Source organism: Macrosteles quadrilineatus, unplaced genomic scaffold, assembly GCF_028750875.1.
Source record: "Macrosteles quadrilineatus isolate MER2022 unplaced genomic scaffold, UCM_ALF_1.0 Scaffold_3__2_contigs__length_128488019, whole genome shotgun sequence".
In the NCBI taxonomy this organism is placed as follows: Eukaryota; Metazoa; Arthropoda; class Insecta; order Hemiptera; family Cicadellidae; genus Macrosteles; species Macrosteles quadrilineatus.
Genome location: NW_026542596.1, coordinates 55,698,367 through 55,726,057, shown reverse-complemented (window position 1 = coordinate 55,726,057; position 27,691 = coordinate 55,698,367). Strand labels below are relative to the sequence as shown.

Here is a 27,691-nt window from a genome sequence, read left to right as displayed (position 1 = left end):
TATGGTTTTATTCTTTGACATTTTCCATCACAAATGTATTCCACTAACTGTTACCCTACCAAATGTACTTGTCGTGAGCTGAGTGCTTGTGTAATGTGGTAATGGATATTTATAGTCAAAACAGAACGGACACACATCAATATAAATGACACCACGCTATGACATACACCCATTCCGTATCTCTGATGAATCTATGTGTTTACCACTACCCTTCTTTATATCCGAAACCAAATTATTGCAATCGTAGTTCCTGTATTGAAAAACATGCCAAATAATTGTGATTAAATATTTTCGTAACAAAAGGAACATAAAATATTAAATGTGCTCTATGTCGGGAGATTTCACATTTGACACCCTTATTTTGTTTTGTCATGAAAATAAAGATATAGTTTAACTGGTATTGACAGTTGTAAGTTAATTTTGATGTTTGCCAACTTCATATTTACTTGTAACTCAAGATGCATTATGAATGAGTTACTAAAAGCTATTATTGTCTGGATTCGTTAAAAAGGTTATCAAGAATTGTTTACGCATTAAAATTTATTATATTTATTAAGTTCCAGTATTTGAATATATTTTAAGATTTAAATTATTCTTCTAAGTATTTGAATTTGTACTACAAATCTTTTAAATCATAAAAAAAAAATTTAAAACCACTAACAATAACCGACGTTGGTCAGTTAAGAGTCTCATCACTTTGGACGTTTAAAATTATTACACAATACACCACACAACTAACTTTATATCTTTTGCCATTTACATCGTACAAATACATCTACAAACTTTTTACAGTAAATGTACTTAAAATATTACCATAATTCAATGTGTAATAAAGGAGTTAGTTAAAACTATAAATAGATCTAAATTAAATCATTAAGCCATTGAAAAGAAATTTACTTTTAGAGAGATCAAACCATAAAATTCGCTACCTGTTAAAACGCGGGACTGACTCTTCTAAAAGGGATATACACTTTTAAAATAATCTAAAAAAAAACATAGTACAAAAATAACTTCAATTTTAATCAGACAACTATTTAAGACCAACTTTAACAATCAATCCAAAAGAAAACACTAATTGCAAATGTAAACAAAAACATGTAATGAATTAACTATTATGAAAATCATCTATACACAGTCAATTTGCAACACTACCTATAATACGTAGTTGGCTTTATATGGATGGGCAGCCACTTTAAAATTTTACAAATATTTCATACAGCCAAAATTCAAATTTCAATTCAAATTGTTTATTCAGCCATTAAACATTACAGTAATAGGAGTGTGCCACTTTTAAACTACGCAACTATTGCAAACTACAGACATCATAGCACACAATATTTTTTTGTATTAGTTTTGTATTCATAATGCATTATTCAACCTTTGTATGTTTAATATGTTTCATTCACATGGAGTATGTTCCATTCAATCGGCCCTGGAATGGTATTGCTTTCGTTTATATCAATATTTTTAATTCAACCAGGAATTCACAAGTCCGAATGACTCGGAACAATTAGGACGGAATAATTTAACTGTATATAATTTTATACGACAATCACAGTGGTGAAGAGGTGAAGGTAAATTATGAATAACCAAATCACTACGTGAGTTTGCTATTTGTGAAAGTGGGGTTACATAAGGTTGATGTATTGATTTTTCCCTACTCTCAAGACACTCGATCGCCCCTTGTTTAAAAGCTCCCTCTTCTCTGAAAGTCCTACTTTGACAACATTTGATACATCTTTCTTTGGTTCGATTCACAGTTCTTCGTAAAAGTCCTCTAACATACAACGTGCTACATCAAGCAAGTTATAGGCATATTATATTTACTCCGTAGCACTCAAATATGTTTTTGATTTTAAAAATGTTAACCTTATCAAAAAAATTTGGTAATTTCCAGGTAGCATTTAAATAGAAAATTAATATTTAACAAACAAGTTCAAATGCACCCAATTTCGTCCTGTATGAAAATTGCCTTTTTGGTTTTTTTTAGTAAATCTATGTTTTTGTTACAAACTCTATGTGTGGTTTTTCTTCCTGCAAAATATAACAGTTACGTTGATAACGTTATTTTTGTAAATTTATAAATACATACACATTGGTTTAACGTAAAACATTTCCACAAAAAATCCGAGACCAGATAAGTTTTAAAGTAAACTTGGGCTTGGGATTGAGCAATACCAGAATGAATATTAAGTTTTTAAATATAGTTTTTAACTTATGATACTAAGTATGATTACCATCATGCCTATCTGGAAAGATACTCTTTATAAATATTTTATGACCCCATTAATCATTATTCTAAGAGTAAATTAGGTTAATAGAACTTTGATCACTCTAATACAATACATAATACGTTATTTTTACTTCGTTGGTCTATAAAATAAATAGCTTCATCATTAAAGACAAATAAAGGATAACGTTCTGGTAGGTATTCCGGGGTATGCTAAATATGCATGTTATAACAGCTTTCATGAAAACTATTCATAAAGTGTTGTTTTGTCGGATTTTATACCCAAACACAACCCTTATTATATGGCACAAGTAAAAATCCCACAAGAATGTTATAAAATAAAAAAAATACCCTTAAATGTACAGGGTGTCCAACGAAGAGGTTTAATTGTTTGATTATATATTTCATGTGCCCACTTTTAGACCGAACATTTTGAAACTTACTACACAATTTATAAAGTATGTTTTAAAAATATTCTGGGAAAATGAAAGCTCCCTAACCACCACAGAAACAAAATGGTGGTATATTAAATGTTTTTTATCTAATTAAATTACATTAATTAATTTATTATTTATTAACTAGTTATGGACCACAGTTTGAATAATTTTGGACTCTACTCTTAGGTTTTTCACTATGCTGTCCTAATTTCCTGATGAAAAAGCCTCATTTCCCTAGAATGTGATTATACAAATATTTATAAAAACCAAAATACTATTTTAATGTTTTGAAAGTACCATATTTCAATATGACACCATTATGTTTTTACAAGAAGTAGGGGGCTGAAACTTTCCATAATATTTTAAAACGTAGTTTATAAATTGTGTAAAGTTTCAAAATATTCTGTGCATAAATGGGCAAGTTATACAAAAGCAAATACTAAAACCTCTTCGTGGGACACCCTGTATATGTAATGTGAATGATATTTTTAAAAGGCTATGTCAAACACACAGAGAGAAATAAGCACAAGTTTTTTAGGGTTACTCAAATGACCAATGGTAAAGAATAGTGTAAAATTAAACAAATCATAAAGGTGTTTTTATTCGTATATATTAGACAATAGAATACACTACGTCATAGTTTTCCGAGTATTTATTAGGTCACATTACATCCTTTCTAGAGAACACATTATTCATGCATCTGCGTATATTCCGTTATTCAAACAATCACAACATTATTCCACATAAATAGTCAGCAACTACTGTGCATTGAGCATTCAAACAACCCATGACTAGTTAACGACATACATTCCACAGTCCTTTGAATTGTACCACAATTTTATTTAATAGAATTTATAATAGGCTTCACCTAGTAATTGGAAAAGATTTTTGATCAAATTAAAATTTCTATATTTTTAACAATTATTTAAAATATGCAGTAAAAAGCAAATTTAAATTTTAACCAAGAAGTGTTTGAATAAATAAGAACTAAATAACTTCTTTATAAGCGCCGTACGTGTAAAATTACCTGAAAGCACAAAGATATGCCAAATAACAATTGGAATAATATATTTACACTTATACTGTTTACCCACAAGACAGTAATTAAGTATAAAAGATGATAATTGTTAACCAATTTCGATTAGACACTTCATCATTAGACTTAATAGGTGAATGGGCCTGATGATATTATTACAAGTGTTATTTGACGTATTTTTGTGCTTTCAATTAAGAATTTTTGATTGAAAGCGATCTTTTTCAATATATTTAGCCGTTTCTATATACAGTATTTTTAATGTACTGGTAGCCTACTTAATTGAATGTAAAAATAAAATATAATATTAAATATATAAGGCGTTGGCCTAGATCAAAAGTGGTTATTTTATATAAAAATAAATGTTTTTTACAAGTTTCTAAACAATCGATTTTTAATGTCATTAATAGATTGAAAGGTTTAATAAAGGACTCTACGCAAAAAAGCCTACATTGTTGAAAATGGATTTAAATATTAAACTTGCCTAGAGACCTGAGTAACTATCAGATTAAAAAGCTTTTAGCGGTATCGATTTCAAATCTGTATATAACATTGACATATACGATTTCATTGAACCACCATGTGAGTAGTTAAGAATACCCTTGCGTTTTAGTAGTTATTATTTTACAACATCGTTTGAAATGGCTCAAAAGCTGCGTTTTGAGTTAATAATCAATTAAATGTCACAAACAAAAAACTTATTATTTTCATTATGTATTAATTTTGTATTGGAATGATATATTGTACAAATTATTTGGCCTGAATCGTTCTAAAACAGCAATATAACCTTTGCTAACAATTCCATTGCTAAATTTATTTTTTGGCCTACCAGAACTTTCTCTAAATCATGGCTAAATTAAAAATATAATGAAGGACTAAAGTTGTGCAAAAAATAGCTTTTACAATTTCTTAATAAAACCTAGTGCTATGTTTTACCATACAAATAACAGAAAAACAGACGATTACAATTGGTGATAATACAAATTGTAAGAAGAAAACGAAAGATTAGTGAGCACATTCCAAATTTCAGTAAAACTCAAATTTCTTCACCAAACTTTTGAAGCACATAAAACTAAATCCACATTCCTCGAGAAATGTTATGTAACTTTAAAAAAATAATAATTAACCATTAAATTATTAAATATATTATGTATTTAAATTAAATATTTTTGTTCGTGGTCTATATGAAACCCCACCCGAGTGACTGTAATATTGTCAAAACTTGAGTTACAACCAGAATAACCATATTTTATTATGACCAACAACTGCCGTTAATTTTATAATCAGGCAGGACTAAAATTGTAAACAGAACAAAATAGAATAAAATAAAATTGAAAAAAGGTTATTTAAAGTGTGCTCCATTATATTTCTACAAGTATTGGATTTTTTTCATATTTGGAGGTTTTTTTTTTAAATATAAGGTTTAGTTTAAAAGATATAGATATTAATTTAAAATAACGATAAATAGTTTTCCATCACTGTTTTGTATCTTGTTTGTAAGAAGTTTATAACCGTATCAGCTTGTCTCTAAATTTAAAGTGAATAATGAAAACAAAATTTTTAAAAATTTACCCTTAATTTAAGCTACGTTTGGTTAAGTAAAAAGATATTTTGCACTCGTGTATTATTCATCACCTATCAATACATTGGAATGTAACAAAAAAAAATTATAATACATAAAGTTATAAAAAATAAAAATAAAATGAATGCTACGAAGCTAAACATTTTTTGTTTTCATCAATTATTTGGTATTTACTTGTAATTGAAAACAATGCTATTATTAAAAATAGCTTTAATGATGTTTGATCATCCAAAGAGCCAAGCAACAAAACCGGGGAATATTTTCATCCATCATATTTTGTGTAATGAGGTGGCAAGCCCATAAACCATTATCGGATGATTGTTCAGATATAGATCCCATTTAACAAACCTCACCATTAACTATTGGGCTCTCTGGCTTAATTTACAATTGTTTTGAATAAGCTAACTGAAACATATTTCGTTTTCAGGAATTGTTTAGATTAATAACAGTTTGCAGATATTTCGTTAAAAAACAATCTGTAAAAATACGGATGAATAAAAATAACTGTGAACCTTTTAGCGGAATATTGTTTAGTACACACTGGGATAGTAAAACCTTATAGTTTTTCCAGAGTGTAAGGTATTTCATAAAATAACTGCTACAAAAGATTAGTAAATGCTATCTACGTATTGATTTTGACGCGTTACTTATATTTGACATTCAATTACTTTACGTTGATCAGTATCAGTGTACGTATAGTTGGTATATCGTTCATTTTTCAATTTTTTTAGTTTTCACGTTAAGCGTAAAGCTAGTTGAAATTATTAATCGTCGTAATGCGTAAAAGAATGGTCAATTGGAGTGGTTAATATCTTTACCTACGACCGTTTCTTTAACTAGCCTTTTCAATACAGTTCTTAGAATTGAAAAGATTAACTTAACGGCATTTTTTTCTTACTTAACAGCAAAACTTTGAGCCAATGAGGTTAAAAGATTGAGATAAAAGAAGTTAAACTGTATGCTTCGAACATCTACTTCAGCTATTGAGGCCAATTTAGTTGGTTGTACAACGAGTGTTTGGATGAGTCGTTGCATCACAATCGGTGACAATGAGAGGTAGGGTAATAAAAGAAAACATAACCTATCTTAGATGTTATTAGTAGTGATTGTTAGTAATAAAAAAAAACTGTCGTAGGTAAAGTATTGTACGCAATTCGCATAATTAGTCTTTACGCAATCGTTGCGTAAACTACTAGCCTATATCGATATAAAATTAGCTTTCCGAAAACAAATCCATGAGGTTATTATTATCAATCTTCACACAGAAAACTAGGACTTGGGTCCTTATCAGCATATCAGCTACACAGAGGTAGCCTATATTTGGCAGATAATTATTTACTAGAATATGAAGTAAAGATGGTTATTACAGGTTGGAAACCAATGGTAAAGGATATATGAGGAGGTAGAATCATCGGATATTGTGGGTAGGTGGTTTGGTCAGTGTGAGTTCACTGTGGTTGTTGGTTGTTGTTGTTGACGTGTATTCGATGTTGCTTTGGTCCGTAAATCAGATAAAATTGGGTATCCGACGATTCGTGAAGTAAGGATATAAAAACTGGTGAAACATTAGGAGGTCCAGGTGCGGACTAGGCATTACATGACATGTTAATTATAGATTAAGGATCTACTTTAGAAGATCACGTAGAGGAAATACTTAAGGCTAAGCAGTTAGATGGTAATCTTACCTTTTGCTAGACGTCTTGAGGTTTCCCACTGTGAACGTGACGAGTGACGGGACAACAAAAGCAGAAGGCGCACAGTCGCCGTGGATTCTTAGTGGTGATTCTGTACAACGGGAGGGTTTCAGGGTCCTCCTCTTCAAAGCGGTGTGGTGGGCGAGCGGGCAGATAGTACGCGACACAGGAGACCCCCACGAGGAACAGGAAGAACATGAACACTATGTCGAACATCAGGAGCGAGTTGAGTAGCACCAACTGCATTGCTAACCCACACGCACATATGTGTGCATGCCACCACTCATCACTCACTCACGCATCACTAAACCACCTGCAACAGAGATAAGACAGATCATAGTATCAGCATCAGGTGGCCGTTCAAACCCCACCAGTGACCAATGGATTTGATACATGTGATAATGCGCAGGTCAAGCCTGAAGTAATGTGTAAAACAGTTCCGGGCTATAACTAGCATCCCAGAGGGTAAATGTGGGATGATAAAAAAAGAATCAGCTTTAGGTGTGGTTAAATATAACATCCCAGCTGCCAAGAGATTTCTAACTAAGTTCAATAATTACTAAAACACGTTATAAGCGATGTTGTGCTTCTATAAAGTGTATTAAATAACTAAATATAGTCTTTTCATATGTTGATGGAATATTTTAAAATAATATAACACGTTCTAAAACACTATATTTTCTAACAAATCAAACCACTATTCGGTGAACAGTCTGCTTGATTCAACATTTCATCTCTCAAACAAAGTAAAAAGTTTTCAAATCCATTCGTTTCTTTCGCTAGTCACAAACAAGTTTAGTTGATGATTGATTCAAGATAAGAAGTTCAGTGGACCGTTCCTCCTCAAACCCAACTTTAACTCTTGTTGTTCTTTGTTTTTACACACAGACATTATGGCAGCATACACGCTGAGCAGCATGGATCTTAAAACAATTATTTATCAAACATTTTTATTAATGTTACTAACCTGTAAGATACAAAAGTGTTGAGAGGATTAAAAACGTTGCATGAGTAGAGAAACACTACGAATTATCCATTTACACCTGCTATAGCCTACTCCTAGAAAAACGGAGGCCTAGGCTCAACACGATAATTTATAAAGACACACTCACACTAAGTATTTATTTTTAACCAGCAGAAATCCCGTCTTTTTTTTACAGGGTTGACGTATTTGTAACTTGCTTATCACAGTTGATACCTGTATTTCCAACGGGGAAAGGAGACGTTAGAGCAAAATGCTTCCTTACATTTACGGTATGAAATGGTTTCATATCTACAACTGACTAGATAACCCGTTGCTCGGAATCGAACAACACAGCAACTTTAACGTAAGGAGAAATCTTGGTTCTTTACATCCAAGGTATGAAATAGCTACACATTTGATTTTAGACTAACTTATTTTAGAAACTAAATTTAATGGTGTAGCTTAGATTTTTGAAGTAGGTAAATGAAGAAAACTTAGGCTATTAATCTCCGATTTAGAAATTCCACTGATTCACAAATGAAAATAATGTAACTAAATAGTTTAAATTTGTAGAGATACTCTTACTAGTAAATGTATCTAATTAAAACTTCTGTCTATTTTTGAAGTCAATAAGTAAAATAATCTTACGACATAGGATAGAGAAAACCACTTGTTCTGCCTTACGTTAATTAAACCTTATGCCTCTTCTTTATTAAGACACATTTAATCAATGCAAATCAAACATTAACCAATAATATTTGCCAACAGATGAGTACCATAATGGTAACTCTAATTTTAAGAGTGGCCAAAAATTTGTTTGTCAATTTATGTTGTAGGTAGCCATAAAGTTCATACCACTGTACCCAAACGTATAGAAAAACGTAAATTATCAAATAATCTGCGTTAAACAAATAATGTAACTTCCCTTCAATGAAGTTAACATTTTTTAAATCTTTTGTCTTCGAAAAGTAATTTTTTACGGATGAGCTTTTGTGTACCCAAACTATAATTTCATCTATATGGACCATGTAACCAATTATTAATTCCAAAATAAACATATTTGAATGAGTTGTTTTTACATTAAAAATATTTATTTCTCCCTTAGTTTTTGTTACTGAGATAGTTTATGTGGCATTTGATATGGTACCCACATAAGAAGTCTTATTCCTTATAATTGTTTTAAAAGTAAACGTATTGAACATAAATCTGTAATATTTGCATCAGTGCACTCTGGCGATGGCTAATATCAATTTGAAACGCATATTGTTTTACTAAGCCCATTAGGGATAAATAAACCCGTTAGGGCTAACTAAACCTGTGAGGTCTAAACTTAACCCGTCTGGTCTAACTAAACCCTTTAGGCCCAACTAAACCTATGAGGCCTAACTAAACCCGTTAGGCCTAACTAAACCCTTTAGGCCAAACTAAACCTGTGAGGCCTAACTTAAACACGTTAGCTCTAACTAAACCCGATAGGCCTAACAAAACCCGTTAGGTCTTACTAAGCCCATTAGGTCTAACTAAGCCCGTTATGTCTATTTAAACCCATTCGGTCTAACTATACCCATTGGGTCTGGCTAAACCCGTTAGGTCTAACTTAACCCTTTCGGTCTAACCCATGGGGTCTAAATAACGCAATTAAGTCTAACTAAGCCTGTGAGCTCAACTAATTCGGTTAGGTATATCTAAACCTATGATAGAAAAATTATCCATAGGCAAAATAATTCATCCGACTATTCAACAAAATAGTTGAATGAATCAAAGTTAGGTAATCTACTTATTTCAAAAAGATTAGCGGATTTTGGAAAAATATTTACCCTCAAAATAAAATACATTACTAAAATATCAAACAAACCTAAAACCCACTAGTAACCATTACAGCCCTAAAATTCGAACCGTAAACGAAATTATACAGTAATAATTTAAGCCTTCACAACGAGAGTAATAGATGTAGGGCTTAACTGCAATAATTAACACCTGCTAGCGAGCCAGACACGTACTAACTCATTGGCATTCAACCAGTTACTGTGGCTCTGTGTAAAGAGGTTAATTTAATCAAACACACCACATTCCAGTTTAGTGTTAATAATGCGTGGGTTGGTGCAAATAATTAATTTATGGAGCTATGCAATATTTCTATTAAAAAATTTAAGTCTATACTGTACCGAAACCGGTTCAACTAAAAGTGTTTTGTAAAAATAAAGCAATATTGTGGGTGGGGTTTACACATTTATTTAATGCTTAGTTTATTGTTGTAGTATTTATCTGTTAAACTGTATACTGAATTTCGTAGAAAAAAGCTTTAGCGAGACCCTTTTTACATACAAATAACGATGATAGGAGGAGATTCAATAATCAACTACTAACTACGGAATGAAACAATGATTTTACAAGTGAATAAAATAATCATAAATCCTACGAAAGGTTATCTGCTGGCAAACCCAGTTTATAATAACGTTTTACAAATTGATCAAGTATTGGTATCAAAAAAGATATACGTGCTTTTAACCAAACAAACCCTTGAAACAACAAAATATTTTCACACTGCTTCAGTGGCTTTAAGTTTTCCTTTTTTATTTCAGTAGAATATTCTAGTGTGTTGGAAAATAAATAAATCCTCCCCTATAATAAACTCTAACGGATGATGTCCTCTATTTGTTTTGGTTATGGACCTGCATCATAATAAATATCAACAGTCTTCGTGAACTGTATTTTTTACATTTATTCTGTATTGTATTGCATATTAAATGTTTTATAAATATTAAAAAAAAATTATTGATCGATGTACCTAAACGTGTATCTAAACTGTTTATGGTAATCACAAAATATAATCTGTGATTTTCGGCAAATTTCAATCCCGATTAAGTTGGTAAAAAAGTTAACCTGCAGTTAGAAGCAATATCACCAGCTTACAGATATCAATATGGGAGCCATATTAATGTTTCTAGAGAGCAATAAAAGTGATATAAGCTCCGTTGAAAGGCTGCTAGGCTTCGAATCATGTGAATCTTCGTGCTCAGGTTTTGTGAATTGAATCTATACATCGTTCAAATCGACAACGCGTTAAAAATATCGATGTAATTTGATTAATTTGTAACAATGAAATATTTCATGGGAAGTCAAACAATATTTTTCTGAAATATGACAAGCTGGGACGTGTTTTACGATAAAATCTTTTAACATATTTATATAACTTTTTAAATCTGTTTACTATATTATGTTTGATTTATAAAGCATTAAAAACCGATATCAAAAAATAACAACCAGTGGCTTAAAATGTAGTGTAAAATTTTAAAATGCTTTACAACAGAGTGAAACAATCAACATGTAAAGTTATCAAAGTTTTAAAATTAAAATGTTACGATAAAACTGACAACATATTTAATAACATAACATCTGATAACAAATGTAGTAATCGTATTTGTAACGTCCAACAAAGAAACGTACCATACTAAGATATCAATTAGCCCCAATTTCATTTTTAACCAACCGAACTAAATTTTTTATACTGTATACCGAAATATTTAATAATGCTGCAATGTGATTGTTAGAAACCCTAGGATATGGAATACTCGAATCACACTTTCATGGTAACGAAAAAGAATGTATTTTCTGTATAAAATATCTTTTTGTGTAAAAAAGAATAGTCTAAACGAAATTTATGTCGGTTCAGTTTACACCGCAACACCCAATTGTAATGAACACCTGTAGTGAATGTAGCAACTCAAAGTAAGTTAAAATAAACGGTATCAGTAATCTGACACATAATTTCTCCCATAAGCTTGTCAACAACCTTTATCATGGGTATGCGGTGGGAGTAACTATGATAATTTTGTAGGTAAAATCAAAAAAGTTGCAATAACTTTTGAACCGTAATCGTTACAGTAATGGGGGTTGCATTATTTTGTTTAGAATTATAAGGGCCATAACACATAAATTTTAATCAAAACAGTTTTTTCCCAAAATCAGATTTTTTTGTTATTTTATTGGATTTTCTATCGGAAAATTACATAAGTTACGGTCACTTTTAAACCGTAATTTTTACCATTTTTTTTTTTCAAAACCAAAAGGACTATAACATACTCAATTTTTATCAAAATCGTTTGGCCCGTTTATGATCAAATCCGATTTTTCAGTTTTTTATGGGTTTTTATGGGAAATCCCCGTTAAAAATCCAAATAAAAAAATAAATAATAAAACACTTGGAGATACCATAGATTAGTATATACGTACCAAATTTCATCAAAATCGGACTACAGTTTAAGTCTGTAGCTCTGTACACATCCACACACACAGACATCACTTCGAAAACCACTTTTCTTGGTTCAGGGGGACCCAAAATGGATATATTCACTCAAAACTCAAACTCGAATTTTTTTACTAAAACGATACTTTCTCCATATACTATGTATAGGAAAAGAAAGTAAAATGGCCAACAAAATGTTAAAATTAAAATATTTGCTATACTTAGTGTGCATATAAACACAATATACCAATGTATAATGAATATGACGGTCAAAAAGTCATTTAAAGTAGCCTAATGTATACTTTATAAAGTCAGTCTGTTTTATAATACTCCAGTCAACAAAGGTACTTCAAACTTATATCGACGAGGGACATCCAACTTTCCGTATTGAATCAATCATCAACCAAACTTGTTAGAAACTAGAGTAAGAAAGACAGGATCAAAAACTTTGTACTTTGTTGGAAAATCTTAGTGCTAGTGGGATATAATTGATATCGATTAATGGTCACACTTAAAAGTATCACATGATATTTTCTATAAGATTACAGTTTTTAATAGGCAATGTGATACTATGGAGTGCTCTTGTGATGTATTTATTGTATATTTATCACTGGTTGACAATAATAAATAATATTCAAAAAAGTTGTATCGATACGGTGATGAAAAACGTGTTTTGATAATAAGTACTACCTATACTTGAATATCTAATTTATAATTGGCAGTGGCCTCGCGTGACCTACAGAATTAATTTATAATATAAAATAGCAACTACGTAGATATTTAACATTAGGGAAAAAATACAAAAATACTTTATGAAATCATTCTTTTTCTTATATAAGTTAAATAGTTCATATAGTATAAAATAGCTGTTCCCAGTTACTTTCAAATTGAAAATAAGGAAGCAATGTGGAAGAATATTAGCAATCACTTATAGGCCTTAAGTTGTAGTTTCGATTATTTTTAATAGGTTAAACTCGCTGTCAATTATTATTTTTTTTTTTTGCTTTTTTACTGAGTAAAAGAATTTTATGTCTGTTGGTTCATTATGCTGGTTTTCATATACAACTCTATACAATTCTATAAACTTGCCATTTCTATAACACTCTCGCGATAAAACCTCTCTTTTATTAAGTATGAGGATATTGCATAGCTATCGCATTTTATACCAACTTGAATGCCGCTTTTTAATCGAGTAGGAATTGCAGCAAAAGCCTTTTTGAATAACGGTAATATTGGGGCATTTAAATATTAAAAAGATAGGTCTCACCGTTAATTTTAGGCACTTAAAGAGATATTACATCTTAATGAACCAGTTCAAGCAATTTAACTATATACTAGCTGTACCCACGGGCTTTGCCCCGTTTAACTTCATAAGTATTCGCATGGCTCAATCACGTCCCGGTTGAAGTTCGTTCGCTACGCTCACTCACCTTTAGGTTGGAGCTCGTTCGCTGCGCTCACTTCTTTTCAGGTTAGCTCGTTCGCTACGCTAACTCGCCTCCAGGTTGATGTTCGTTCGCTACACTCACTTACCTTTTGGTTGCAAATTAGCTGTTGTCATATATTTAAAAAAGTCATCCCTTTTATTGTTTATAATACTTTGATAAAGGTTTTTATGTTTTAATATTTAACATTGGAGAATTTAAACGTTGTTAAGTGCACAGGTGTGCTGCGATTGGGGTTTAATACATTTGGACTTATTCAAAAGTAAAATAGTTTTCTGTGCACTATGTAGAAACACTGTGGCACTATTTAAAATCATGACTAATGCTAATACAGAATGTTGTAATTATTCAAACCTACAAAACAGTTGGTGAAAGTAAACATCTGCTTTTAAATTATATTTATTTGTAAACATTGTAGATCAAAAATTCTGACATTGGCCCACTTAAAACCCTCTGGGGCAGAGCCCTTTTGACAGATCTGCACCAAACTTCACTCGAACTATCCTTGAAAGATGCTTAATAATGCTTGAAAGTTTCATTACAATCTGTCGAGTGGTTTCAAGGTCCATAACGTATATACATATATATACACACACACACATACATAGTTCCTCTTTTATAGATATAGATTATTAGGTATAAATATGTTATCAAACTTTTAATGAAAATTTTTCCACGCAAGTGACAATATTTAATTATTTAATGTAATTGCACAATGAACCCATTCAATTATATACAAATCATATTCCAATCGTTAGAAAAAACATGTAACAGTTGGAACATATTCACTCTATTTTTTTAGTCAGCTAATTGTATGTGTAAAACATTTAAATTAAATCCAAAATAAATGGCGTTGAAATCATAGTTATAAATACGAGAACAATTCACTCACGCATTCACAAGAAACTGTTGGCGTTGGCAGCCTTAATGGCTGAAAATCTCGTACATTGTCCCCTGTGTATAAAACAAGATTGCGTTTTGCCTCTAAACCTCTGCGGGGACTAAATGTTAAACTTCATTAATGTAATATGCCATTAAATTGCCGTTGGATAATAGTTATTGAAATACAAAGTTTAATTATAATCACAAAGTCGTTACGTTGGGATTTCCTTTTTGTCATAAAATATTACTAAGCTATTCACAAATGACCACTAAATTAACTGAACTTTAAAGTAAAAACTATAAAATTACGATTTAAATATATGATTAATCACGTAATCCCCTGTTTACGAAAAAAAATTCATAAAGGCTTACATTCAACCTTTAGAGGTTTAATCTTTCTGTTAAAAACTGCCTATTAGATTTGACAGAAGTACATGTTAATTTAAATGTAAAACTCAAAAAACAATATAAGCTGTTATAATCTATAGAGTTCATAAATCTTCAATATTGACAGCCGAAACCCATCGTTTGGGAGTTAATAATCCTAAGTCCCCACGGATTATAACTGTTCCAATAAACCAAACCCCCTCTTTATTGAAAATGTTTTACTAATCTAAATAATGCATAGAAACTTGAGATAATCTATGCATTTTCATCTCATTATTCAACCTAATTTGTCTTAAACCATGCCATAATTTAAATAATTAACAACAATTTAAAACAATTATCAAAAGTCAACTACTAAGATGGGTTTGTGGTTTAAGCACGAAACTTTTGTCCCGGGGACATCCCTTAAAATCATGCTTTTTCACTACTTTTTCACGTTAGGCTCAAGCCAGAATTTTTTTTTCAATTTTTCCAGTTTATACCTTCCGGTATCACTACTTAGATAGACTCTTATAAATTTCTATATGGAAGGATTTGAACCCAGGACCTAGGGAACAGGCTCTACTACTAGACCAGCTCGGATTGTGTGCTGGTTCTATTACTAGATGATTCGAAGGCCACGTACACTGGTTTCCGCCAACGGAGTAATAATTTAGTTATTTTAAATCTAAGATTAATCCTTATATCCATTACTGATTCCCCTATCCTCATAAGCCGTATGCTAAGAAAAATCACAACCATACCGTATTGATAACATTCATTTAAAAATTGTATAAGCCATCAGACAAAAACTTCCAATCTTATACACATGAGATTTTTATTATTTTTATTTGATAATTCTTTTAGGATAATTCTTTTATTTGGTTTTGGGTTTGTTTATGGTGTAACCATTCATTTCATAATACATCGGTGGTGTGTTTACCCGTGTGTAGCTAGAAATCAATTTAATTAGTTACAGGTTAAGTTAAATCGCTACAATCACTATGACCAAATGATCAACTCGTTGTTTCGTACATTGGTTGTAGTAATGGAGGTATAACTTTAGCCATAATAAGTAAATTGATGATAACCATTTTTTACACAGTTAATAGCCTGAGGTACTCGCTTAAGTCTAAAGATGTGACTTGTCAAAGTCTATTGAGACTGTAACATATTTCATATTTTTACTTTCTGGTAAATTTTAACAGAGTAAGCTAATTACGTCAAACATTATTAGAAAGCTTATCTTCGTACTTTTCTTGTACTAACATTTAAAAAGTATTATTTTTCTATGGTAATTATTTAAAACTTTACATTTCAATCGAGTTTGTATAATTTATGTTTTTGCCATTTTTACACAGTCAGTCATACTACTTTGCTAATAAAACATATAATTTACCAAAATAAGGAGTAATTAAATATAAAATGTAAACGGTAGAACTAGGACTGGAACGAAATCGTCACTAATGCAGTTTTTACTGCAAATGAAATACCTGGCAATTCTGTAATTGGTGGCGTGCTTTCCCGTAGTAATAGGGACCTCTCAGGTGCTTTTGAATTTTATTGCGGAGGTTTATTTGAATACGGTCTCGGATGAATACTTCTGTGAGTTCGAAAGAAGCAATTATGGAAGTCTTTATTGGTCTAAAATACTTATTTCATCAAGTGTACGGTTATAATTTCGCAATTTTAAGGGGGGGGGGCTGGAATCTCTTTTAGCTTTGAGTGTTTTTTTTTTTTCAATTAACCAGAAAAAAATATCTGTGATGTGTAAAAAGTTGTTTTATTTGTTAGAGAATCAAACTGACACTGGTGGAAAATATTTTTCATTTGATTGTTAAATGATGTTCCCATAAATATTAGAATATAATACAATGGCAGCTTTTGAGGCATAGAATAGCAGTACACAACATGTTAGTATCACCAACATTTTGATTAATTTCAATCTAAAAAAATGACATGTTTACACCAGCGAACACATAACAAAATAGAAGCGCTACTCGGAGCGCAGGAGCGTGGCAGTCTGACTAGCCGACGAAACGGACAAAGATGGCGGCGCTAGCCTAGTCCCGGCGTCTGCAACGCGCTGGTCGTCTGCTATGCTTCGAGTCAGTGTTGTTTACATAGGCTTTGTTGAAATGTAAAAATACTTTTGTATAAAAATTACTTAGGTTTTTCTGGAAGTACATTGTCGTATTAGTATATTGTTGGAAATGTCTTAAAGTAAATCGATTGTTTTTACGGTAGTAAATCGATCTTTTCATCGCGGGAGAAATTTTTGTTTACAAATATATATCTGTTTAAAAAACGTCTTTGTTCACATTATAAATCTGCCATATTAGTGTTATTTTATTTCTTGTGTCACGACAAACACGATGGCATTTTGAACGACATTTTTAGCGTCTTATTAACGATGTTACCATACGTAAAAAAAAAAAAAAAAAACATCACAATAAAGACTATTGTGAGTAAAAATTTTTAAATGCATGGAACTGTTAACAATAAACCTACCAATAAGCCATAACAATTTCAGAAAGATTGGCTGAGTAGTTTGTTTGCAATTAAATTTTAAACTTCAGTGTTAGTGCAGAGTTTCTTAAAAATCGGTACTTTTTAGGATCTTTCAACTATATAAATTTTTCTGGTAAACGGAATTTTTTTTAATTGTTACCACGTAAAAAGTATTTAACCCAGATTATATTTAATTTTTGTCCCAACAAAATCTGATTATTCATCTCAAGAGATATTTAGGCTCAAACTCGAGTGCACATTTTAAATTCCCCGACAGTAATCCCGGCGTGTGCAGCGCGCTAGTCGTCTGCTATGCTTGATGAGAATAGTGAAGATATAAAGTTAAATGATTTTAGTGTAAAGGAAAACAATGTAATTGAGGACTTGACGAACAAAGTACTTGAACAATGTGTAGGTGTAAATTTGTTTCCAAATAGTACACATTTCTCAGGATATGAAACAATATGGACAAAAATCATTTATGTTTAGTACCTAATTAAAATTATTGCTAAAAAATATACCAGTGTTAGAGTTCGCTACTACTGTAAAATAAGTAACGAAAGTCTTCACAAAAATAAAATCAGGCAACATCTCAATAAAACTGTAATTTTTCTGGGACAATAAATTGAGTGTAATTTTACAAATATATTTAGGAAGTTTAATTTAACTTACAGAATTATCTTTAGTTTATCTTGAATGATATTGAAAGCTAATTATTCCTTAAAAAGTTGTGCTAAACGGTTGAAAATTCTACATAGACAATATATTTGAAAATTTCTTTAATATATACAATATTACAGTACAACAGTATAAAACATTAAAACACTGCACGCTAAATGTATAGAAGACGGCCGGTGGCGCAGCGGGCGTGGTGCGGAGCAGCGGAAATGGATCCCTTTTGTACCTGATTTTTTAGAAAACCGAACATGATAAAAATTTTTGTTGAATCGTATAGTTAAATTTGGTTATTTATCCACAACTTTCCCGCTGACGAAATTTCTCTGACCAAAAAATAAAAAATTTCCTCGCAATACAACTTTTTCATGTCTGAAATTGAAAAATTAAATTACATAAGTATTAAACATATTTATAACTCAATTACTATCGTAACTAATAGTTTTATATTAACACCATCGTTTTCCTCAGTATCATATCTACAAGTGTGCAAAATTTCAGAATTTTTTGTCAACTATTAATGTTGTTTATGATCGTGTATTTGTCGCGGGGTATTTAATGCGAACTGTGCTCGCGGGTCTTGGATTCAGGCTGTATGACGGACCAAGATGGCCGATTTGGCCACACTGTCAGTGCATTTGGTTAAACGCCGTGTCCTCTCTATTATTATTATTATTATGTGCTCGCTGGTTTACACCAATTGTAAGAGTAATAATATTTTCTACAATTTTTAAATTCTATCTTTATTTGCATAGAACGTTGTCGATTATTTTCTATCACTGATTAATCCAACGATTTAGATATTATTAAAGCACAAGAAAAAAAGCCGAGCCGTCATAATACTTGGCAAATTAAAACCGACGCGAGAGTAATATGAATACTTTTTTGTGGAGAAAGAAAGTCATCCATATAATGTCAAGAGAGAGGACTGCACAAAGAATCCTTTCAAATTCTGCCATGACTGTGGTGAGGTGGAGCACATCCTAGTTTCTGCGGAAGAGAAAATTTCCCAAAAAACAACCGAGTTTTATTCATATTTAATAAATAGTTTTATTTATAGAGTCGTTATTATAAATCATCATAATATGTCAGAATTTGTAAGCCAGTATTCAGTCAGTTAAACATTTGCATAATTAATTATTATGATCCAAATCATGTCAAATGTATAATTACGTTTGGCAAATATCATGAAAATATATGAAATTGCGTGATTGTATTTAAATACCCTTATGATAGAGTGTGTAATAACAATATTGAAAACAAATTAATATTTAGGAAATCCCTTATCTTTAACCGTGAAAACTGAAGGTTTTCCTATGCTTTCATTAAAACTTTATAATCATTCAAAAATTGTCCCTTTACATATACCATATACGCTAACTAGCATACAAAATGAGCTTAAAATTTGTTGCACTACATTCCCTGCATCAAGTAATTATTTTTACTACTCCAATTACAACAAATTAATCAACTATATATTATGTGGGACATTTAAGTAGTTATTTAAAGACATGTATACATTAAAATCACTGAATTATTTTAACAGCATTTTACTTTACTGTAATGCGGATGCACGTTAGATGGTGGGTTTAAATCATAAAAGTTAAAAAGCATGTGAAATAAAGAACCCTTTCAAATGCCACTGCGGCGCGGATGGCTGTGGAACCCTGGGTTATAACAGTAGCGGATCTACCACAGAGGGTGGGAGACTCATTAGTTCATTTCATCGAGTATGTTTTGTTGTGATTCCTTTTCTGTCACAATTCAATCCGTCCTAGGCTTTTACTAGTGCAAAATTTCATAGATATAATATTACATTTTTGTGTTATTGCACTATTACAATAAGAGGGGCCCGTGAGCAAGTCGCGCTCATTGAGATCAAAACTGGTTTTCAAGTGAAATATATACAGGGTGATTGATACAAGTGTGCCAGCCGTTTTATTCAAAAACCATAAGAGATATAAGAAAAAGTTAAATGGTAAGTTCCTTGGATTTTTTATTTACAAAATTGTAGTCGAGTGGAAAAAATATTTTAGCCGCCATTTTTCCAATATGGCCGCCAACTTTGATTTTTCTTATGGAACACCCTGTATTTTATGATGTATTCCGGTAGAAAATGTAATTTTAAGACGATTTTATTCTTGTGGTTTTTTTCATAAACCTAACCGTTTCAAAGATAAATAATGGTTTATGTTGTGAAATGTCTAATAGTTTTCGAATAAAACAGCTGGCATGCTTGCTTAGGCATTTATTGAAACTCTTTCTCATGCCGAAATTTCAAAATTTTAACCATTATTATCTTAGAAACGGTTAGGTTTATGAAAAAAACCACAAGAATAAAATCGTCTTAAAATTACATTTTCTACCGGAATACATCATAAAATACAGGGTGTTCCATAAGAAAAATCAAAGTTGGCGGCCATATTGGAAAAATGGCGGCTAAAATATTTTTTTCCACTCGACTACAATTTTGTAAATAAAAAATCCAAGGAACTTACCATTTAACTTTTTCTTATATCTCTTATGGTTTTCGAATAAAACGGCTGGCACACTTATATCAATCACCCTGTATATATATACCTATATATAACCCTTTTAAACAGTATCTAGTTTACTGTAAGACAGTCATTAGGGAAATAAATCCACATATTTTCAATAAATGAAATTTGTTTATTTTAGACCTACGCCATAAAGAGTAATTACCTAACTCAATTAGGTTACAATATTCAAAGGAGAACCCTATTTAAAATGCATTTCTATAAACCGTGTATCTATTGTTTAAACACTCAACTGAACGATTGGCTGTAAAATTATAATTCACATTAAAACATTTATATTGAAAGTGGATCAGCATAATCTTGAAAACAAATTCAAATACAGAAACAAATCATCTCCGGTAGGTCATTGGCCTTAAAAAGACATTTCAATCGTAAAAACCTTTTAATTAGGACGGCTGGAAAGGGGGTGTACCTGAGAAAACCATTATGGAATTAAGTATATCGACTTTATTATAATCACAACACTGACACAAGGTGTTTTAATCGTAGAGTAGATTTTCACATTCTGATAGCCAGCGAAATGTCGCGTTTAAACTAATTCTAATAACAAATCAAACCTGTAGTGATTTAAATCATGTTAGCATCTACATTTGGTTGGTTTCAAACATGATCCAGCTGTTCCTGATTGTTGGGATTAAATGAATTATCCTAGGTGCAAAAACAACTGATCTTATTTATAAAAAACCTATATCATTTCTTAAATCGTCTGCACAATTTCTACCTCTAACCCCGAACCCTGGTGTGTGGTCTTAATAATATAACTTAATGAGTCCCAAGATGAGTACTAGAACGTAATTTAGAATAATTAATCATTCAATACTCATGGGCGAAAACTAAGACATATTACATCCTCTTGATATATGATCAAAATGGTGCTTGAATGTGGCCAAGAGGCAGTGTTTATTTTTGACACTGAATCTCGAGTAAGGGTAATTAATTGATTGTAGGTTGGCAACAATGGCCTTTGTCATTTGGTCTGACATCCATCAGCAACCCTTCTCTAAGGCCGACGTCATTCTCTCATTCCTTATTCCTTTACATTGTTATGTATTATCCGTGAATAATAGAAATGAAATACTCTACATTGTAAAATCATTTGGAAATTCGTTCTTCATTACGTGCCATGACAAGATTACCTTTAATATTTTTAACAAAGAGAAATTTTTCTGGCTAATTAATTAACCTTACTAATTTGAAAATTGGAATATCAATGAAAGTATTTTGATTATGCACATAACGGGTTTTTACATTATATTATCAACGCCAGCAGGTTGAGATTCTAGTTGTTAGTATAGTGAGTTTTTAGGTTTAAAATCCTATCAAATATACACAAGCTGTTAATAAATTGTTGTAATAAACAACCATTACGTTTTTTTCCCAAAGCTTGAGAAAATATTAAGTTCAATTACATTCTAACCTCAACATTTGTTTTGAGCTAAATAAAATCTCAAAACTGTTATAACATCAAAAACTCGTATTGATTAGGTAAATGTATAAATAGGTCATGTAGGTTTGGATCAAAATACTCGTAGAAATATACCAAGCGATAGTGTTTTGTGTGTCAGTGGTTGTGAAGATATAGTATAATATGAAGTGGTTGCTTATTTACTGCCCCACAGCTGTCAGTCCCATCACAGCTGGTTTGTTTACATAGACATGACACCTCGCAAACATACACTCGTGTGTCATATGTGTATAACAGCATTATAAGAAGCGTAATAGAGTAAAAGATGATTTGACGACTAGCTTTTAGACTTTAAATTTATCCAGTGTTATAATTGATTTATAATTTACTTGTAAAAAGCTGTACATGACCGAAATATCTAATTTGTGCTGTGTGCTCCTAGATTATACAGGTTAGCTGAAAGGTAAATTTATGATTATTTAAATGATAATAAATGTTGTAAACCTGATGTTGAAAAACTTACGATTGGCAATATTATTTGGAAGTACCTAAATACGTCTTCTATCACCAATACCAATAAAACATGTACTGGGAACTTTTACAAGAAGTTACAGATAGATAAAATGACTATCTAATTTCACCGGTCAAACCGATAAGTCGTCGATAAAATACAAAAATAATTATAAAAATAATATTACACACAACAAACACAGAGATGAAATGGGAAATCTCAATTATTTATTGATTGTAAGTCCTACCTCATTCAGAAACTAAAAAAGTAAACGGGGTTTTTATGTTTAACTTACTACTAAGCATAAATTTGGTCAACTGCGAGTACAGGACTACCATCACTTGACCTATTGACTAAGTCATAAACTTAGCCATAGATTGCCTTGACTACCTCATAGTTAGTGTCTAGTCGAGTTGTTTGTTGTTTGTTGTTGGTCTAAAGTTTCACATACTTCTCAGAAGAACTAAAGTCTATTAACTCCAAGTTAAGCAACTAAAATTAAATTTAGTGATATTTTATTGAATCATGGGTATTTATGGGCCTTCTATTTACAGCGATGCTGTTTTACTATTATTTTGAATACTTACTTATTGAGGTTTACGAATTAAAGTAAAATAACTATTAAAAATAATCTATGCCCATTTGCATGGTTATTCTATTAGATTTAATGTAAGTAAAAACGCACGTGTATAACAGTCCATAAATAATAAGCTAATTTTCACTCCATTTTTAGGTTCTAGCAATTAAAAAAAATATCCAAACACATTTTATTGTGGTTAAGTAAATACTTTTATTGGTTAAGACTTTTAACAAATGCGTGTTAAAATATTATACATAAAATATAATATAATAATAAATATAAAATATTATAGGCCTATTATACAAATTATACATAACCTAAAAATAACGAATATAAAGTTTATTTGAGTCAGTTTCACAAATATTATTTACACTTGATGATAAATTTTATTATCTAATTATTCATCTTACAAGTTATTAGCACTTTAATTTTCATCGTAGAACTTGGTTATGTTTTAGAATATGTGATGAGTTTGATTTCTGCGATTTTGAGCTGTAATGCAGTACCAATAGTATTTTAAATTCAATTATACCCACGGATATTGCTATGAAAATGTTTCTGGAGCGTGTGAAAATCCACGCGAGATTACATCTGAATCCAGGTTTAATGGGTTACCTGGAATTGTGTGATTCGGGCTGAGAGGCTAAACACAATGCAGTGCAATGCTAGCTTAATATTCGTGAGTGAGTTAAGCATTTAAACATGACTAACAATTCTTTGGTATGGATTAAAAGTTTAAATATTCATCAATAAACAAACTCGAGTCATTTAGAAAATCCTAGAGCATTGTGAATTTCTGTTTGGTTTCTTTTAATATTTATCTTTTTAGGTTCTATAATTAAAGGAAATGTTTGATGACTTCCACGACTAATAAAACCTTCGTTGGACTAATTAGTTTATTATTTGCATCAATGGGATTGTAGGGATAACCAACAGTTCAGTACATAAAATCTGTTTAATTAATTTAACTTTGCTTGAAATGCATTTATAATAGATATATTTCAAGCACACCTATATACAATATAGAGTAAGTGCTGTAGTGGATAAATCAAAAAGCTTAAGGAAAATTTTTACTGCGTATAATCTAAGTAACCCAGAAAAGCAATGCAGAAAAGAAATGCTATGAGCACAATGTATTAGTTTAATTTTGAAATCCCATAAGATAGAAATAAATTTAAAAACATAAAAAAGTTCGTAAAGACTCTAAAAATGATCATATAGGTACTTTATTTGATAATTTGAATATGCCTTAAAACTGAATAATATAATGTAATTAAAAAAAAAAATAACGTTCGGATCTGTAATGATCCTGTCCATATTTATCAGATTTGACAAGAATATGAAACAAAAACCACGAGTAAGAGACTATTAATAAACAATTAGGGCTTATTATCATCTTATGTTGAACAAAATACGAGTGCAAAATAACAATAAATAAAAATAAATAAATAACAATAAAAGATTATATTGCCAGTCCCAATCTTTCTAACATAATACATTTACTTACTGTTAATTATTATAAATCCCTCTACTTATATAATGGTAACTACTTAAACTAACCTTTTGTATAATACATTACCATAATAAACAAACTAGGAAGTAAACAAAATATTTCATTATCGGAGCTTTAATCAGTTATTAATTCAACATGAATTTTAAATATATTTATTAAGGGTGGTGTTTTGATTACTAAATACAGTAATACAATTACCAAAGTTGTGAACTTTACGAATTTTATAAGCTTTACAACTGCAATAAATAACAAAAGTAAAATATTAAACCTTGAAACAGGTGATATACTCAATCATTTATTGAAGTTTGCCACTTTAGGTATGAATTATCATCTGTTGAGTGCGAAATGAACTTCAATAAAATGTAAGATAATTTGGTACAGTCACTCCAACACCAACAGGTCAAGAGCAGTCTTACCATATCTCTGGCTCTGAGTCTTACCAGCCCACCTAGTTTTACTGAAAGGATGATAAAATCGATAAGAGAGTAGCCCAGGGCAGATCGTTCTAACCCAAAAGTTCCTGCTGTTTCTGAAGATTCTTCAAGTAGTATTTGAAGAATGAAGAATGATTTATCTTCGCATTTAATATGGATTTAACATTTTTTTTTTATGAATAAGCTATACCAATGATGATTTAATGCTAAACCACAATATTCAAAACCATACTTTTCTTATCTATTTGTAAAAATTCGTATAACTGTTGAAATACGGTTAGGTTGATTAGTTGAGTCTTATATTTGATTAAATGTTTCAATAATAGTTTTAATGTATATAAATTTAGTCTGTGAGAAAATAATACAGCAATGTGAATATTTTATTTATGTTTGGAAATTTAGTCATTGAGTTTTACAATAAATCAACTGTTAATCCTATTGTTAATCCTGTTCCTGTTGATCCTGGAATAAACTATGAATAGAAAATATAATCATTTGACACGAATTTAAGTAACTATTTGAGTACTGTGTTATAAATGTTAATTTCGTTGGCAATTAAAATATGCAATTCCTTTTCTAAAAATTGTTGAATAATCAATAATACTGGACTGGATTAAATAATACTCTAAATTAACTATACAACTGTTCCTCCATTTTTATAGTCGAAGACCATTCCATAAGCGGTGTAAACGTTAGTAATACTAGGGAGGGTGGAGTGTGTTAACGAACCAGATTAATTGAGTAGATAGTTTCATGTTATCGCGAGTGAATGTTGGAATGGACACATAAACACATTAAGCTGGAACAGCATTCTCTTTAGGAATTTTACTAGAAATATTTTTCCTGCCTCGTTTAACACTGGTATCTAATTTGTACATAGGGCACGAAAAACGAAACTGAGTGTTTATAAAAGACAACTGAAATGTATATATTAAAGTTTATATGTTTCTTTTTAGGTTGGATTTAGGTTGAGTAAACGTTTCAACAGTTACCAGCAAGAGTAAACCTAGCATTAAATCTCATCACATGCTGGGACAAGATTTTTTTAAAGTTAATTTTCGTATCCCTGAACAAAACATTATATCGACAATTGATTGATATATCTTAATTTAAATATTAATAAATTATTAGTTCTTTAGACTAAGTATACCCTTATTTATATCCTGGACACTTGTGTTTGCTCTTATGCACTTTTCTTGTGCTTTGTTGCAAGTGATGACATATAAGTGTGCTGTCACGATTGATTCAAATTTCACTCAATAACGCAATCCTAATAATAGTTCTTTAAATGATTCGGAGAAAGAGTAGTTCTAATGAATACTTTAAATCAGTAACAATATTTTAAACTTTAAATTTGGGAGCACATGATGCAATTCGTTCGAGTAAGCAATAAAATAATAATTGTTATTATTCCACACTCGAACATTTTGAGTTATTATTGGATCTAGCGTATTGAGATTCAAGTTACTTCTTAAACTAGTAATTGCTGATATGGTGAAAATCTTATACGATTAGTCACAAACTTATGAGCCAACACAAACTCATTTAACAATATCAATTTTAAAACACATTTGATGTCGTATAATTTTGCAGTCGTTAATACGTCAGGTCAATCAATAAGCCAAAGTGTAGAAATTACTCAAATGTTTAGGTAAATATGCCGTGTCAATATTAAATTAATACTATTTCCGATCGATAATACACACTCAAACTTTTGTAACACACTTTGAACAAACTTACAAAAAAATTAAAACACACTCATCAACATTTCCAGATACAATAATAATGAGGCAAACATAAAGACTTAAGTGTTGGATAAATAAGTAACTTCTCAATTTTTATTTTACCTACTTTCCGAAACTTCCCATAGATAATCTGATGAACGTCTAGTACGATAAGTTTCAAACTCAATTGCAAACTCGATACCAAGAGTTAGACTCAGATTAATTCGTAGCAAACTCAACATAATGGAGGCCATTAAACTTGTTTGTATCAATCAACTATTGAGTTTGAAAGCCCACAAGTTGTGTGCCAATCTTGCTAGTGATAGGTTAGGACTATAACTAGTCCACCTTAGATGCACCCATTGTACTTTGTATCTATATTTTGATATTCGATTATTTACTTCAGGATGAAACATGTTATAAAGATGGTTACCAAGATGTTACAACTCAGTTTTACCAAATGTGAATGTTGTAGATTTTTTATTCGTGTAAGAGATTACAGTAAAACTGCTTCATAATTAAGTTTTTACTTGCAAAACACCCCCCACTCGGATTATAATAAAATTACCCACTGAGGAATATTTGTTAGTGCTACGTGAAAACGGGGTTAATCTTTAAATAAACAACGCTAATACCTAAGAACAAGCTATCGGATTTAATTAATTGTTTTTTGTACAAGGAAAAGAAGGACGAACGTTGAATACGTAGGAAACCAATTGATGTTACAGACGAAGTTAAACCGACTGATGTTTTACTTAATTAAATGTAATTTTTTCTTGGACGTAAATCGTTTAAAATAACTTCTATTATTGAGCTGGTCTACCGCATATTTATTTAAAATGTTTGTTCTTATCGTGTGTTATTAAGTTTAAGTGAAAATATGATAAGGGATTTTGATGTA

The 27,691-nt window shown here is 30.8% G+C and overlaps 1 protein-coding gene across 1 annotated transcript in view; it reads right to left on the bottom strand.

Annotated features, from left to right (window-relative positions):
- The window catches only part of LOC128989220 (tyrosine-protein phosphatase non-receptor type 13-like), a 360,305-nt gene that overhangs the window by 213,807 nt on the left and 118,807 nt on the right, over window positions 1-27,691 (bottom strand). Inside the window, exon 2 of the mRNA XM_054411093.1 lies at window positions 6,968-7,289. The gene's annotated coding sequence lies outside the window, so the exon portion shown is untranslated. The remainder of the gene's footprint in view (window positions 1-6,967; window positions 7,290-27,691) is intronic.